Source organism: Pristiophorus japonicus, chromosome 12 (assembly GCF_044704955.1).
Source record: "Pristiophorus japonicus isolate sPriJap1 chromosome 12, sPriJap1.hap1, whole genome shotgun sequence".
Lineage (NCBI taxonomy): Eukaryota > Metazoa > Chordata > Chondrichthyes > Pristiophoridae > Pristiophorus > Pristiophorus japonicus.
The window spans coordinates 26,222,804-26,238,267 of NC_091988.1; the positions used below are offsets into that span (position 1 = coordinate 26,222,804).

Genomic DNA, 15,464 nt, shown 5'->3' on the forward strand with positions numbered 1-15,464 from the left:
CTTCCTGTTGATGCACCTACAGGACCCAACAGTACCACTGATAAATGACTGCTTACCTTGAAATTAGAGAGTGGTACATGTGCATATCATGCAAGGGCCATAGATTGCTTGATCAGGTGCCAAAACAGGAACTATTGAAAAAAGTGTTGGCTTTTTTTTTATATGTTTTCTGTTGATACCGTAATTATTAAGTCCACTAAGAAATACAAAGCCTCTTAAACATCAATATAATGCATTGCTGAGAACTAAGGTAAGCATGAATGGCTGCCAAAAATCCATCAAATGACCATACAAATTCAGAGCTTAAAGCAAAATCAGAGTAAAGTCTGTGAGCAAAGGTTTGAGAGCACAGGTCAAGTTCAATGACTTTGTTGCCATTGCCAATTCCTGTCCCCTTAGCCAAGTTTGTGCTTCCCAAATCTCGTTCAGTAAAAGCACTGGATAATAAGGTTTTGGCCTACTCGCATAAAACTACTAAAAGAAAAATGATGCCTCTGTTGAGGAACAGTTTAACATAACATTTTCTTGCAAAAGATGTCTTACTTATATGGGCACCTTGGGACCTGCGGAAACTAGACTTCAAATGCTGGCGAAATAAAAAAGGCAAAAAACTGCAAATGCTGGAAATCAGAAAGAGAAACAGAAAATGATGGAAACACTCTGGAGGAAACTGAACAGAACCAGGGGGAAAAAATGAAAAATGAACAGCATTTAAATAGGAATCGAACAAAGGAAAGGGGAGGGAAAGGGGAAACACACAAGCACAGAGGAAGTAGAATGACCTTTAATTTGCCTAAATGACCATGAGATTATTAGATGGTTTAAGTGATACTAATGTGAGATGATGAAAGAAACATTAAAAAAATTAAAGACATGAGAGACAGAATCATCCTGAAATTGTTACACGATAAGCAGGTAAAAAAGAATAGGTCTTAAAGCAAACGGAGAAGAAAATTGATGCTAATGGACCTGTTGAATGTTTCCAGAATATTCTGTTCTTGTTAAATATCTAGTTGGTTCTTGATGGCTTATTGGGTAAGCACACTGTCTGGTTTGGCACGGGAGGGCCCCAGATTCAATTTCTGTCTGGTATCTCATCTCAAATGAGGGGGGTAGAGGAAGAAAGCAGGGCAGTGGTGCATAAGAACATAGGAAATAGGAGCAGGAGTAGGCTCCGCCATTTAATAAAATCATGGCTGATCTGATCATTGTCTCAGCCCCACTTCCCTGCCTGCTCCCCATAACCCTTTATTCCCTTCTCGCTCAAAAGTCTGTCTATCCCCACCTTAAATATATTCAATAACCCAGCCTCCATAGCTCTCTAGGGCAGAGAATTCCACAGATTTACAACCCTAAGAAATTACTCCTCATCTCAGTTTTAAATGGGTGGCCTCTTATTCTGAGACTCTGCCCCCCAATTTCCCCTGAGTGGAAATATCCTCTCTGCATCCACCTTGCAGAGCCCCCTCATTATCTTGTATGTTTCGATCAGATCACTTCTCATTCTTCTGAACTCCAATGAGTATAGGCCCAACCTATCTTCATAAGTCAATCCCCTCATCTCCAGAATCAACCTAGTGAACCTTTCTCTGAACAGCCTCCAATGTAAGTATATCCTTCCTTAAATACGGAGACCAAAACTGTACGCAGTACTCCAGGTGTGGCCTCACCAATACCTTAGACAATTGTAGCAGGACTTCTCTGCTTTTATACCGTATCCCCCTTGCAATAAAGGCCAACATTCCATTAGCCTTCCTGATTACTTGCTGTACCTGCATACTAGCTTTTTGTATTTCATGCACAAAGACCCTCAGGTCCCTCTGTACTGCAGCACTTTGCAATTTTTCTCCATTTCAATTAGAATTTGCTTTTCTATTTTTGCTGCCAAAGTGGATAATCTCACTTTTTCACACATTGTACGCCATCTGCCAAATTTTTGCCCACTCACTTAACCTGACTATATCCCTTAGCAATTTTTTGTGTCTTCCTCAGAATTTGCTTTCCCACCCATCTTTGTATCATCAGCAAACTTGGCTACATTACACTTTGTCCCTTCATCCAAGGCAGTTAGATTGTAAATAGTTGCGGCCCCAGCACAGATCTCTGCAGCACCCAACTAGTCACTGTTTAACAGAAAACAGAGTTGGGATAAATGGGTCCTTTTTCGGTTGGTAGGTTAGTCAATCCACTATCCATCGATTCCATCGCGCAGCATGCTACCCGCCACCATCTCAGCAAAACCCCAGCCCTACACAAGGTAGAAAAGGCCAACCGTCAGCTCAAGAACAACAAGGCATCAGGAGCAGATGGAATCCCCGCTGAGGCACTAAAGTATGGCGGAGAAACACTATTGGCACAAATGCATGACCTCATCTCTCTTATCTGGAAGGAGGAGAGCATGCCAAGAGATCGGAGATATGCCGTAATCGTGACCATCTTCAAAAAAGGGGACAAGTCCGACTAAGGCAACTACAGAGGAATCTCCCTGCTGTCGGCCACTGGGAAAGTCATCACAAGAATCCTCCTCAATTGTCTTCTCCCTGTGGCTGAAGAGCTCCACCCAGAGTCACAATGCGGATTCCATCCACTAAGAGTACAACAGACATGATCTTCACCACGCGGCAATGACAAGAGAAATGCAGAGAACAGTACCAACCCTTGTACATGGCCTTCTTTGACCTCACAAATGCCTTTGACACTGTCAACCGTGAGGGACGATGGAGCGTCCTCCTCCGTTTCGGCTGTCCCCAAATGTTTGTCACCATCCTCCACCTGCTCCACGACGACATGCAAGCCGTAATCCTGACCAATGGATTCACCACAGACTCAATCCACGTTCGGACTGGTGTCAAGCAAGGGTGTGTCATCGCACCAACGCTCTTCTCGATCTTCCTTGCTGCAATATTCCATCGCACTCTCAACAAGCTCCCCACTGGAGTGGAACTAAACTACAGAAACAATGGGAACTTGTTCAACCTTCGTCGCCTCCAGGCTAGATCCAAGGGCGTCCCATCCTCTGTCATCGAACTACAGTACGCAGACGACGCTTGCGTCTGCGCACATTCGGAGGCCAAGCTCCAAGCTATCGTCAACATCTTCACTGAGATGTACGAAAGCATGGGCCTTACACTAAACATCTGTAAGACAAAGGTCCTCCACCAACCTGACTCCGCCACACAGCACTGCCCGCCCCGGTCACCAAAATTTACGGCGTGGCCTTGGACAACGTGGACCATTTTCCAGATCTCGTGAGCCTACTATCAGAAGGGACTGACATTGATGAGGAGGTTCGACACTGCCTCCAGTGTGCCAGCGCAGCCTTCGGTTGCCTGAGGAAGGGTGTGTTTGAAGACCAGGGCCTCAAATCTGGCACCAAGCTTATGGTCGACAGCCGTTGTGATACCCGCCCTCCTATATGGCTCAAAGACGTGGACTATATACAGTAGAACCTCAAAGCGCCGAAAAACTACCACCAGCGCTGCCTCTGCAAGGTCCTGCAAATCCCCTGGGAGGTTAGACGCACCGTCAGTGTTCTCGCTCAGGCCAACATCACCAGCATCGAAGCGCTGACCACACTCGACCAGCTCTATTGGGCGGGCCACATCATCCGCATGCCCGTCACAAGACTCCCAAAGCAAGCATTCTACTTGGAACACCTACATTGCAAGGGAGCCCCAGGTGGGCAGAGGAAACATTTCAAGGACACCCTCAAAGCCTTCTTGATAAATTGCAACATCCCCACCGGCACCTGGGAATCCCTGGCCTAAGTGGAGGAAGAGCATCCGGGAAGGCATTAAACACCACGAGTCTCGTTGCCAAGAACATGCAGAAATCAAGCGCAGACAGCAGAAGGAGCGTGCGGCAAACCAGACACCCCTTTCCTTCAACCATTGTGTCCCACCTGTGACAGAAATTGTAATTCCCATATTGGACTGTACAGTCACATCAGAACTCACTTTTAGAATGGAAGCAAGTCTTCCTCGATTTCGAGGGATTGCCTATGATGATGATGATATTCATGCTAATATATTACCCCCAACCCTGGGAACTTTTATCTTGTGCAGTAACCTTTTATGTGGCACCTTATCGAACGCCATCTGGAAATCCAAATACACCACATTCACTGGTTCCCCCTTATCCACCCTGCTCGTTACATTCTCAAAGAACTCCAGCAAATTTGTCAAACATGACTTCCCTTTCATTAAACCATGCTGACTCTGCTTGATTCAATTATGCTTTTCCAAATGTCCTGATATTGCTTCCTAAATAATGGACTCTAGCATTTTCCCATATGCATAGATGGCCTGGAAGAGGGGACAGAGTGTAGTATAATAAAATTTGTAGATGACACAAAGATTAGTGGGAAAGCGGGTTGTGTAGAGGACACAGAGAGGCTGCAAAGAGATTTAGATAGGTTAAGCGAATGGGCTAAGGTTTGGTAGATGGAATACAATGTTGGAAAATGTGACGTCATCCACCTTGGGGAAAAAAAAACAGTAAAAGGGAATATTATTTGAATGGGGAGAAATTACAACATGCTGCGGTGCAGAGGGACCTGGGGGTCCTTGTGCATTAATTTTTTTTTTTTTTCGTAGCCAATCTTTCCAATTCTTTGTCAGATCACAAACGCCAGAGGTCACCTTGCACACATCAAGGATCACTCTGCGCCAATGCTCTTAGCCAAAAGGCCTAGAGCCACTGCACCGTTCCTCGAAGTACTGCAATACCAGGTTCGTGCCATGGAGGTGGATGGGTCAGGCCCCCCACACACCTCCGTGGAGGTGGATGGGTCAAACCACCCCACCCACCTCCTATTTCCAAAAAGCATAGGAGAACCACCTTCCTGATCCAGGGAGAACCACTTTGGGGTCATGGTTACTCCCCTGTCAGGTCAGTTACGCATGATCTTAGCCAAAAGGCCGAGAAATCCCAAAAAGTTAGTTTGCAGGTGCAGCAGGTAATCAGGAAGGCGAATGGAATGTTGGCCTTCATTGCGAAAGGGATGGAGTACAAAAGCAGGGAGGTCCTGCTGCAACTGTACAGGGTATTGATGAGGCCGCACCTGGAGTACTGCGTGCAGTTTTTGTCACCTTACTTAAGAAAGGATATACTAGCTTTGGAGGGGGTACAGAGACGATTCACTAGGCTGATTCTGGAGATGAGGGGGTTACCTTATGATGATAGATTGAGTAGACTGGGTCTTTACTCGGAGTTCAGAATGATAAGGGGTGATCTTATAGAAACATTTAAAATAATGAAAAGGATAGACAAGATAGAGGCAGAGAGGTTGTTTCCATTGGTCGGGGAGACTAGAACTAGGGGGCATAGCCTCAAAATACGGGGGAGCCAATTTAAAACCGAGTTGAGAAGGAATTTCTTCTCCAAGAGGGTTGTGAATCTGTGGAATTCTCTGCCCAGGGAAGCAGTTGAGGCTAGCTCATTGAATGTATTCAAATCACAGATTGATAGATTTTTAACCAATAAGGGAATTAAGGGTTATGGGGAGCAGGCGGGTAAGTGGAGCTGAGTCCACGGCCAGATCAGCCATGATCTTGTTGAGTGGCGGAGCAGGCTCGAGGGGCTAGATGGCCTACTTCTGTTCCTAATTCTTATGTTCTTATGTTCCCAACAACAGATGTTAGGCGAACCTGTCTATAATTTCCTGCTTTCTGTCTGCCTCCTTTTTTAAATAGGGGCATTACATTTGCGGTTTTCCACTCCACTGGGACCTCCCCAGAATCCAGGGAATTTTGGTAGATTACAACCAATGCATCTACTATCTCTTCTTTTAGGACCCCTGGATGCAAGCCATCAGGTCGAGGGGACTTGTTCGCTTTAGTCCATTATTTTACCGAGTACTACCTCTTTAGTGATAGACCCTTGATTATCCACTATGGGATATTTTTAGTGTCTTCTACCATGAAGACCGATACAAAATATTTGTTTAAAGTCTCTGCCATTTCCCTATCCCCCATTATTAATTCCCCAGTCTCATCCTCTCAGGGACCAACATTTACTTTAGCCACACTTTTCCTTTTTATGTACCTTTGAAATTCTTACTATCGGTTTTTATATTTTGTGCTGTTTACTTTCATAATCTATCTTCCCTCTCATTTTTTTTGTTGTTCTTTGCTGGGTTTTAAAAGTTTCCTAATCCTCTGGCCTCCCACTAGTCTTGGCCGCATTGTATGCCCTTATTTTCAATTTGATACATCTCTTATTTCCTTAGTTAGCCGCGAATGATTATTCCTTCCCTTAGTCTTTCCTTCTCACTGGAATGTATTTTTATTGAGAGTTATGAATTATCTCCTTAAATGTCTGCCACTGCTCATCAACCGTCCCACACTTTAATCTATTTTCCCAGTCTACTTTAACCAACTCTGCCTTCATTCTACATTTAGTTTCAGGAACCGTTGGGGGTAGAAGTGCGTGAAATAAATCAGGCAAGAAATCCTTTTCCTTTACCCACCGATGACAGCTGCAAAGTGCATGTGTGGTTAAGTTCAGATAGGCTTGGATATGATATCTTCCATTGTTGAATAATCTACTGACACTCACTGCAAAAGCTCACATGGCCACCGACAGAACCTTACCCTATCTAAATGACACTCAGTATTGAACATAAAAAGGAATTTGTATTCTTTGTTTGACACCTTCCAACTTCAACCACATTTCTGCGCAAGGATTTTTAAAATTGAATGCCTCCTGTCAAATAAAGTGTAAAAGTCTATGGTACCCAAAACACCAAACCTTATCTGAATTGGTAGTCAGATTTTGTTTAAAACAATACAAAAATATCCATGATGCAGTACATTCATGTTGATGGAAGCTAAACATAATAGGTACTCGATGCAAGAAAGGTATGGAGAGAGTTGGAATTTGCGCAACTGACATTGGAGTAAATGGATCATCGTCCGCATGCCCGACACGAGACTCCCAAAGCAAGCGCTCGACTCGGAACTTCTACACAGCAAGCGAGCCCCAGTTGGGCAGAGGAAGCATTTCAAAGACACCTTCAAAGCCTCCTTGATTAAGTTCCAGTCTCACAACCCAATGTAAAAAAATGTTTTCCTGCTTTCTTTCCTACATCTCACATTTAGTCTTGTGTCTATGTCCCCTTGTTCTAGGTCTTTCAACAATTGGAAACTTTTTATTTCATTCCACTCTGTTCCTATCCCTTCGTATTTTAAAATCCTTTAACAAATCGCCGATCAATCTCCATTGGAGCTCCATGCACTGGTCAAGTCACTGATAAGTCTTTCTTAGCTAATTGAGTTAGAATGGAAAAATATAGCTTAATGATGAAATGCACCAACTGATAATAAAAGTAACATGTTTTGCAAATGTTTCAGATAATTTAAGGGTATGCAGAATGGCAGACAGCTCACACTGATGGCATAACAGTGGATTCATTGAACTGGATGATCAGCACCCCTTCGCGCCTTTGATAGTGTAACCCACCAGATCATCTGGGGGGGCGGGGGGGGCGGAATTCAAAAGATACATTAAAAGGCACAATAGGGAAAATCGAGTGCTGCCATGAGATATGAGATTGTCGGGAACTGCATAACTCTGAATTCAAGGAAGTTGGCACAATATGCATTTCCAATCACTGAACGAGTGGACAATAGAAGGCTTGCATGATCCCAGCAACCCCTTTGTGGCTCTGACTTACACTATATCACTCTTCTCGGCTGCCATCTCAAGCAGAGTTAGGAAGTATATAACCTTGCTGTTCTGCTTGACACTGAGCTCAGCAATTCTCACTGACTCGCAATTCTCCACTGCCAAAACCACATTCTTGCACCTTCGCAATATTTATTAATCTCTAGCCTGACCTTTGCTGCCAAAACCCTAGTCCGTGATTTATCACTTTACGGATTCAATTCTCCCATTCCCTGCTATCTGGTCTCAACAGATCATCTTCACCGCAAGTTTCAACTTATCCAAAACCATGCAGATTCCATCTTAACCTGCACAGAGCCCTACACACCTATCTTTCCCAAAGCTCCACTAGCTTTCTGTCCAGGAGGGAGTCAATAAATGCAAGTTTTTGATGTTGCAGTTGTCTGATGCTGTTATACCCAATTTCTATAAAGGTCCACATGCCGAGTATGTTTTGGGGATGAAAGATACAACCTTGTCCAAAAGATGACAAAGGTGGAATCATTTTAGTATATTATTAGCATGACAGTGTTGAGGAATGAATTAAACGTGAATGTGCTGATCACCTGTGCAGTTCATAAGAGACAGGCTAAAGCTAGAAAACAAAGTTCAGACAAACGTTATCAGAATATAATTTTCTTGTGACCAGTAAGGCAATTTATAAAATACTTTTGAATTTAAGTGGCACAAGCAGCCTTAATATTATTTTTTAAAGCCAGAATACTTAGGCAAATCTCTTTGACCAACAGAGACAACGTGCCAGTTATTAGTGCAGATCTTGGTAGAATAAAAACTCATGGCATTTATACACACGCATACAATATTGACTTAGCTTAGGTTGAAAATGCTCAAAGCGATAGGCATTCCTGCAATATCCGAACTGCTTGGCTACCCAACCTAAGCCAAGTCAAGGACAATGAAAGAACGGATGGTCTTTTTAAATTGTTAAAAATACACACATAAAAAACTTGTGGTGCTGTGAACAAGGCCAAGGCCAAATGAGCGGTCGGCTGCAGAAACACAATCAAAATACCTGCAGTAAAAGGGGGGGGAATAATTACGATATAAAAAAATGATGAGCTATGAACAAAGATTCAAAAATACCCTGTATAAATATCTTTGTTAGTCTTAATTGTGTATTCACAGTGTAAATCACTTGGAACTAGAGTTAAAATAAACCATGTACCGTACCATGACATGTCACTGACCATCAACCAGATCTGGTTAAACATGTCAACCCATTCCATAAATGTTAGTGCAAAAACAAAGATGTGAAATTTTAGAGCCCATCCAAGGAAAATAAAGATCAACGCAAGATAAAATACAGTATGTTGAAATCATTGCAATGGTGCATAGTTTTCATGCTCGAGCAGCAACATGACCGCTTGGAGCAAAGTATAATTCTGAAACAATCAAGAACAGGAAGTTCCCCGATTGTTCCCTTCAATTTGGAAGTGTTTGTATGATTGACAGCTTCAATGGCTGTTAAAAAGAGCATATTTGTAAGCTATGCAGTCTTTATAGTCAGTAACAAACTAAAACTCAAGAAAACTCTACACAATCAAATATTTCCATATGGAATAACTGCTTCAAATTTACTTGTAACTTCGATTGTTAACAGTTCAGCTACAAGTTTCATTTGAACTAGGAAATCGCAATTTTTTTGACTTCATTGGCCATTCCATGGAGCCCTGTGGACCACATACAAAATGTAAATGAATGTTCCCATTCAGTTGCATATATCTCAAGCTGCCAATACAAACATATCTCATTATCAGCATGAGCTGAACGAAGTACTTAAAATTTGCTCTCCAAACAAACTTTTCAAAACCTCCGGTGTACATATTTCAGAAGAAATAAAAATGAGAAGTGCAAGAAATATACAAGCCCAAATGGAAACTTTGTTCTTCGGGTTTTGTTGGCAGGGGTTGTGAGGCAAATGTACTTTGGACACTCTGGATTTAAATAATGACTCTATTGGACAACTGTATAAAGCCCATGTGCATGAAAAGACGTGACGATTTAAAAACCTATACACTTTGATACATCTACGCTTATAATGGACTTGCACTTCATTTTCTAAAAACAGTTTAGAGAATTGAACATTACAGATGTTTTACATCGGCTGAAACTTAAACAATTGTTCATTTCAAATTGTATTAGACAGTGACTGCTTAATGGTCCCCAACACAAAAGAAAATTGCTCCGTTCTGAATATTACAAATTTCAAAAACAAGTTCCTGCATTATATCAGGACAAGACATATTTCAAGGCGAGTCCCGTTGATATCAGTTCAGATTCATTGCTGGGACATTTGTGTCACAGTGACAGAAAAAGTTGGATTTCAGAATAATTCCAACCTCCTTTTGACACTATGAGCTGAATTTTGCCAGCGCTCAGAGGGTGGGTTCGGATGTGGGTCCATTGTCAAAATCTAAAAGATTGACAGCGGGGCGGTATCCCGCTCTGAACTCACCTCTTTGTAAGTTTCCCAAGTGCCAGCTCTGCCATCGCTTTGCAGAACCGGCAATAAGCGGGTGGTAAGCCAATTTATATATTTAGAGGGCGTTTAAAGGTATTTAAGGAGCATTTTACCAGCTACTAACGATTTTTCTAACTTTTGCACGAGGTTCCCGTCACTCGGAGATCACGTCAGGTAAGTACGTCGGGTTTTCAGTGACTCTGCATTGCTTTGAATAGGTGACAGCTGCAAAACTGGTATAAAAGCTACCATTTCACAGCTGTTCACTTTCCAATGTTAGATGCTGGAGCCTTCAGGATTTGGAGCACACTTTTGAACTTTAGGAAGTTTGGAAGTGTTTGGAGTATACTAATATCCACGGCCACCTCCTTGGAACAACCTATCACCCCAATGACCGATCGCTTCTCTCATCCCAACTTCAGCTGCCATTTATTCCATCAGCATTGGTGCCCTTGAAAAAAATCTCACCTTGGTCCTCAGAATTCCACCATGATCAACCCCAACATCACCAGGCACACCAGGATCAGCAACAAGACTAACCATTTCTGCAATCACCGGATGTTGGACAGGAAAAAGGGCATCAGCACCTGACCACATTGTTGCCCGGGAGGCCAGGGATGGCCTAACCATGGCCAGATTTACTTCCTGAAGCTGTACATCCTGGCTGCCACATGATGCACCAGGTTGGTACCACCCCACACCAACACCATAAAACATCCCCACAATGCCCAAGCCATTCTTTTCACTCATTACCATTGTGGGCTGCACCATTATGTCTCACCATTCACTACAACTCACTAAGGCACTTCCAAAGGAGCATACAAATCTGTCCAAAAAGGCAAAGTTTTGAAAATAAAGATTTCAATATTTGACAACACATTAACAAAACCAGTATCTGAACATTGGCTAAAAGACCCAAGTCCCTACCCTTGTGTGGTGTTAGGTGGTATGATTGGACAATGATGAAGGCAAGTGTGAGGGGTGGCTAGTGAGATGGGGATGTGATAATTTAGAGAGAGGGATGGGCGGAGGTGCAAGCTAAGTTGGTGTGAGTAACGATGTACTAGAGTAGGGTAGGAAAGGCAGAGTGATGGAGATGTGATGAGTGGCACAGCAGGATGAGGTCGAGTGTGGTTTTGCAGTAACATTTCATGATGTACCAAGATCATTGAATGGTTTGCGCCACTGCAGCCAGGTCCTCTCGACAACACGCCTGCTTGTGTCCTCCTGTACAATGTGCAACCAGGCTCTGTTGGACACCTGGGGAGGTCTGTTCCACCTATTGGAGGGGAAGGAAACCTCCCTGTGTGCTGTGACTCCCTCCATAATCATATGGAGGGAGTGATGAGAGTCCAGGGTGCAGCCGTGCACCATTGTGCAGGGTTCGTCAGAGGTTGCAGCACCTCAATGTTGCAGAACACTGACAGCACAACTGTCAAAATGAATGTGGGCATAGGTCCTTTAAGGAAACCGGCTGATGACGTATCAAATGGCGTCATCAGACACTTCCTTTTAATTGGCCGGGAACAAGCCCAAACAAGTGAAAAATCACCAACAGAACGCGATGGAACTGGGAGTGGGGTCCCAGTCCACACCCACTTTGGCTGCACTTAGCCCACCTCAGTAGGCAAAATTGTGGACTATAAATGGATTTGACATTTAACGTCTCAATGGGAAGCCCAGATATAACAGGGCCATCCATGTAATGTGGGAAGACAGAAAGAGAAAATATACATCATAGGTCATCCAAATGTAACACAAACCTGTAGTAGTAGTACGAATATTCTATTTTTATTCCAAGAAGAAAAATACTGTCTTTATTTTAGTGGAGGAGAATGCATGGCTGCGTGACAAGTATTCTTATCTCGAAACAAAAAAAATTGTGGTTTGATTATTCAAGGAAGAGACTGCCTTTACATCATGGGCCAGATGAAGTGCACACATACATAATTATATAAACAAGGTTTTTTAAACAAAATGTTCATCCACATTGCAAATCTATCGGCAAATTGCAGACTTTAAAAAAGGAATGAAAGAGCCACAGTAACTGATTCACAGTACTGTACAAGTCTGATGACAAAACAAAGATCCAAGATAATAACTTCGGTATCTTTCAGCTGTACAAATTAATTACAATGTTACCTGACAATATTTGCAGCAAATACTAACCAAGTCATTCCAAAACGTACCATAAACTGCTATTAAAATGTCTCATAATGGTGGTTAATTTGTGACTACATAATGAAAAATTACAGATCACAAACTTATGGTTTTGAGTTTTTCAGTGGCTGAAAATTTAATACCATTTTAAGTAATTTTCTCAATTATATTACTTGTCTACTATGCTTTTCTTTCAGAGAAACTAATTTGTGCTCAAATTCACAAGTGTGCTATTTAATGCACAGAATGAGCTCTGAGGACTGCATCTTGTTTTCATTAACCAGCCCAATGGGAACAGGGCAGGTAAGCGGTTGCAAGTGAAAATTGATTTACCACGGGAAATCCATTGACCACCAGTTTAACTCAGGAGCTGACTCAGGTGGCAAACAAACCTGCTAGAAACAGGTGTAGTCAATGGAAATAAAAATGGAGAGAGATGTAAAATGGGCTACCAATTTGCTACCAACTGCTAGACAAGGGTGTCCATGCTTTGCCAGTGCTGTGAAAGTCACCACCACCCTCAATTGTACTGCCCCAGGCTGCTACAAGGGACATCATTTGCATCTCCCAGCCTGCAGTACACAGTTGCATCAAGAAGGCCACCAAAGCCTGCCTTGCTAAAGCAAACCAGTACATTATTTTCCTATTGGTGCGAACAATGATTTTGACAGCACCTCATAAACCCACAAACTCTACCAACAAGAAAGACAAGGGCAGCAGGCGCATGGGAACACCACCACCTCCAAGTTCCCCTCCAAGTCACACACTATCCTGACTTGGAAATACATCACATTCCTTCATAATCGCTGGGTCAAAATCCTGGAACTCCCTAGCTAACAGCACTGTGGGAGCACCTTCACCACACAGACTGCAGGCGACTCACTACTACCTTTTTAAGGGCAATTAGAGATGCGAATAAATCCCGCCCAATCCCATGAATGAATTTTTTTTTTTAAAGCAAGGCTAAAAAGGGCTAAATTAAGAGGGCAGGTTGCATAGACTATGCTTGTAGTCTTTAGGAGTACAGAAGGTTAAGGGGTGCTCATAGCGAGGTGTTTAAGATGATCAAAGGATTTAATAACGTAGATAGCAACTATTTCCTCTGATGGAGAAGTCCAAACCAATGGGGCATAACCTTAAAATGAGAGCTAGGCTTTTCAGGGGTGATGTCAGGAAACACTTCTTCAAAGGATAGTGGAAATTTCAAACACTCTCACCCAAAAAGCTGCTGAGGCTTAGCCAACTGAAAATTTCAAGACAGAGATGGATTTTTTTTTTAAGGCAAGTATATCAACGGCGATGGATTCAAGGTGGGTAAATGGGAGAGTTAGGATACAGATCAGCCATGATCTAACTGAATGATGGAACAGGCTTGAGGGGCTGAATGGTCTACTCCTGTTCCTCTATTCCTTCCAAACAGCCAGAAGGAGAAACCCCTGGGATTTGCAGCAATGGCAGGCTTCCCTTGTGCCCAGGACATAATAAACTTCTCTACCATTGGACAATAATCTCACTAACCAAGTGCACGAGCAATGCAAGACAGTAGCTCTTGGGTTATAAAAAAATGTGGGAAGCTACAATCATGCTGATTTTTAATGCCATTTATAGACGAGCGGAAACTGGATCCAAAATGCTGACTGCCATACATTGTTGATATATATGGATTTTTATTTCACAAATAGTTAGCAATTTAAACTGTAAATATTCCCTTCTAGTTAAGAGTTATAATAACATGCAACAAATTGAAAAGTAACATGCATTTTTTTTTAATGCTAAAGGTATTTACTTTGTAAAGTTCCCACAGCAAATTCTGGGCTCAATTTTGCCCGAAGTCGTTTTTTGCCAATTACCAGAGTTACACCCGTTTTTCTAAGCCAGAACTACTCCAAAAAATTGTGCTAAGTTTCCCCGTTATATTTTTCAAAATTGGTGCCGCGCAGCTTGTCCTGTAGCCTCGGGGGGTGGAGCCTAATGTCTGCGCTGAAAAAACGATACCACCCCTTCTGTGCATGCGTGAAAAAAAAATACATTTTTGACGTGATTCCTGTGGGCGCGCATGCGCAGTACAGCTCCTGGTCTGCAATCGGCCATTTTTAAAGAACCAGTTGTGTGTAAGAACTTTAATTCTCATTGGAAAAATTGGAACTGCAATACAAGATGCAACGCGGCGCAAGAACCAAGATTTTCTTACAGGATGAACTGGAGGCACTCGTTACTGTGATTGAGGTCAGATGGCAGGAGCTGGACACCAGCAGAGGTCACATAAAAGTTCCATACAAAGACAAAAATGAAATGCTGCAACCAACTTGCAGAAGATTACTGTGCAATGGTGACCACCCTGAGGTCTGGAGGCCAGTGCAAAAAGAAGTGGCAGGATCTTGGTCAAGTAGTTAGTTCAAGTAATATTTTCCTTTTTCAATGGAATTGCAATTGTAAATGTGACCAGCTGTATATGTACCACCCAGCAGAAAGACAACCTCTTAAAAAGTTACATTTTCATCTTTGCAAAAGTGGCACATAACGAAAGGGAAAGAACTTGAACAGGAGGGGGCCTGGCAAATCTGCACCTTTGGCAGAGAGGGTCGCTGCTTTGATGGGTCCTGCCTGGAGAAAAGCAACCACCACTGCACAAGTTGGGCCCACACTCGAGGGAGAGAGCAAATCCTCCAAATTCCACAGTCTGGCTTTGCTAAATGTTAAGTACTGCGCAGGCTAGCCGTGCTTCGGTTCCTGGAGATGTCTCAGTCAGCTACGCTTCGGTTGATGCAATATGCTATCATTCATCATGGTCCTTCAAACGGTTAGCAGCAGGCTGTGTGAGCCTACTCATGCTACCCACCCTGCTGCTAACCGTTTGTCCAACTTGAGGCCAACCCTGACGATGCATTAGAAGATTCAGACGAGGACTAGCCTGCAGAGGAGAACATCTTCCAATTCCACCTTCCAGACCAAGAGCATGGGGGTGAGGGGATGGATGATGCCCTATACTCACTTCAGAAGAGGTGCAGGTGCGGCCCATTGAGGTGCTAGCCCCTTCCCCGAGTCGTGGTTTGTGTGTTGGTGGGACATTCCATGGTTTCCCACCTTCCGAGGCTGTGGGTCCCAGTGGGATGCAGCAAGGCACACCCAGGGCCCCACCGGCCAAGGCTGCGGGTCC

At 43.2% G+C, this 15,464-nt stretch overlaps 1 protein-coding gene and 1 pseudogene across 1 annotated transcript in view; both read right to left on the bottom strand.

Annotated features, from left to right (window-relative positions):
* The window catches only part of LOC139276752 (receptor-type tyrosine-protein phosphatase gamma-like), an 824,375-nt gene that overhangs the window by 745,451 nt on the left and 63,460 nt on the right, over nucleotides 1-15,464 (bottom strand). The window lies entirely within an intron of this gene.
* On the bottom strand, nucleotides 4,694-4,928 carry LOC139277829 (U2 spliceosomal RNA; annotated as a pseudogene).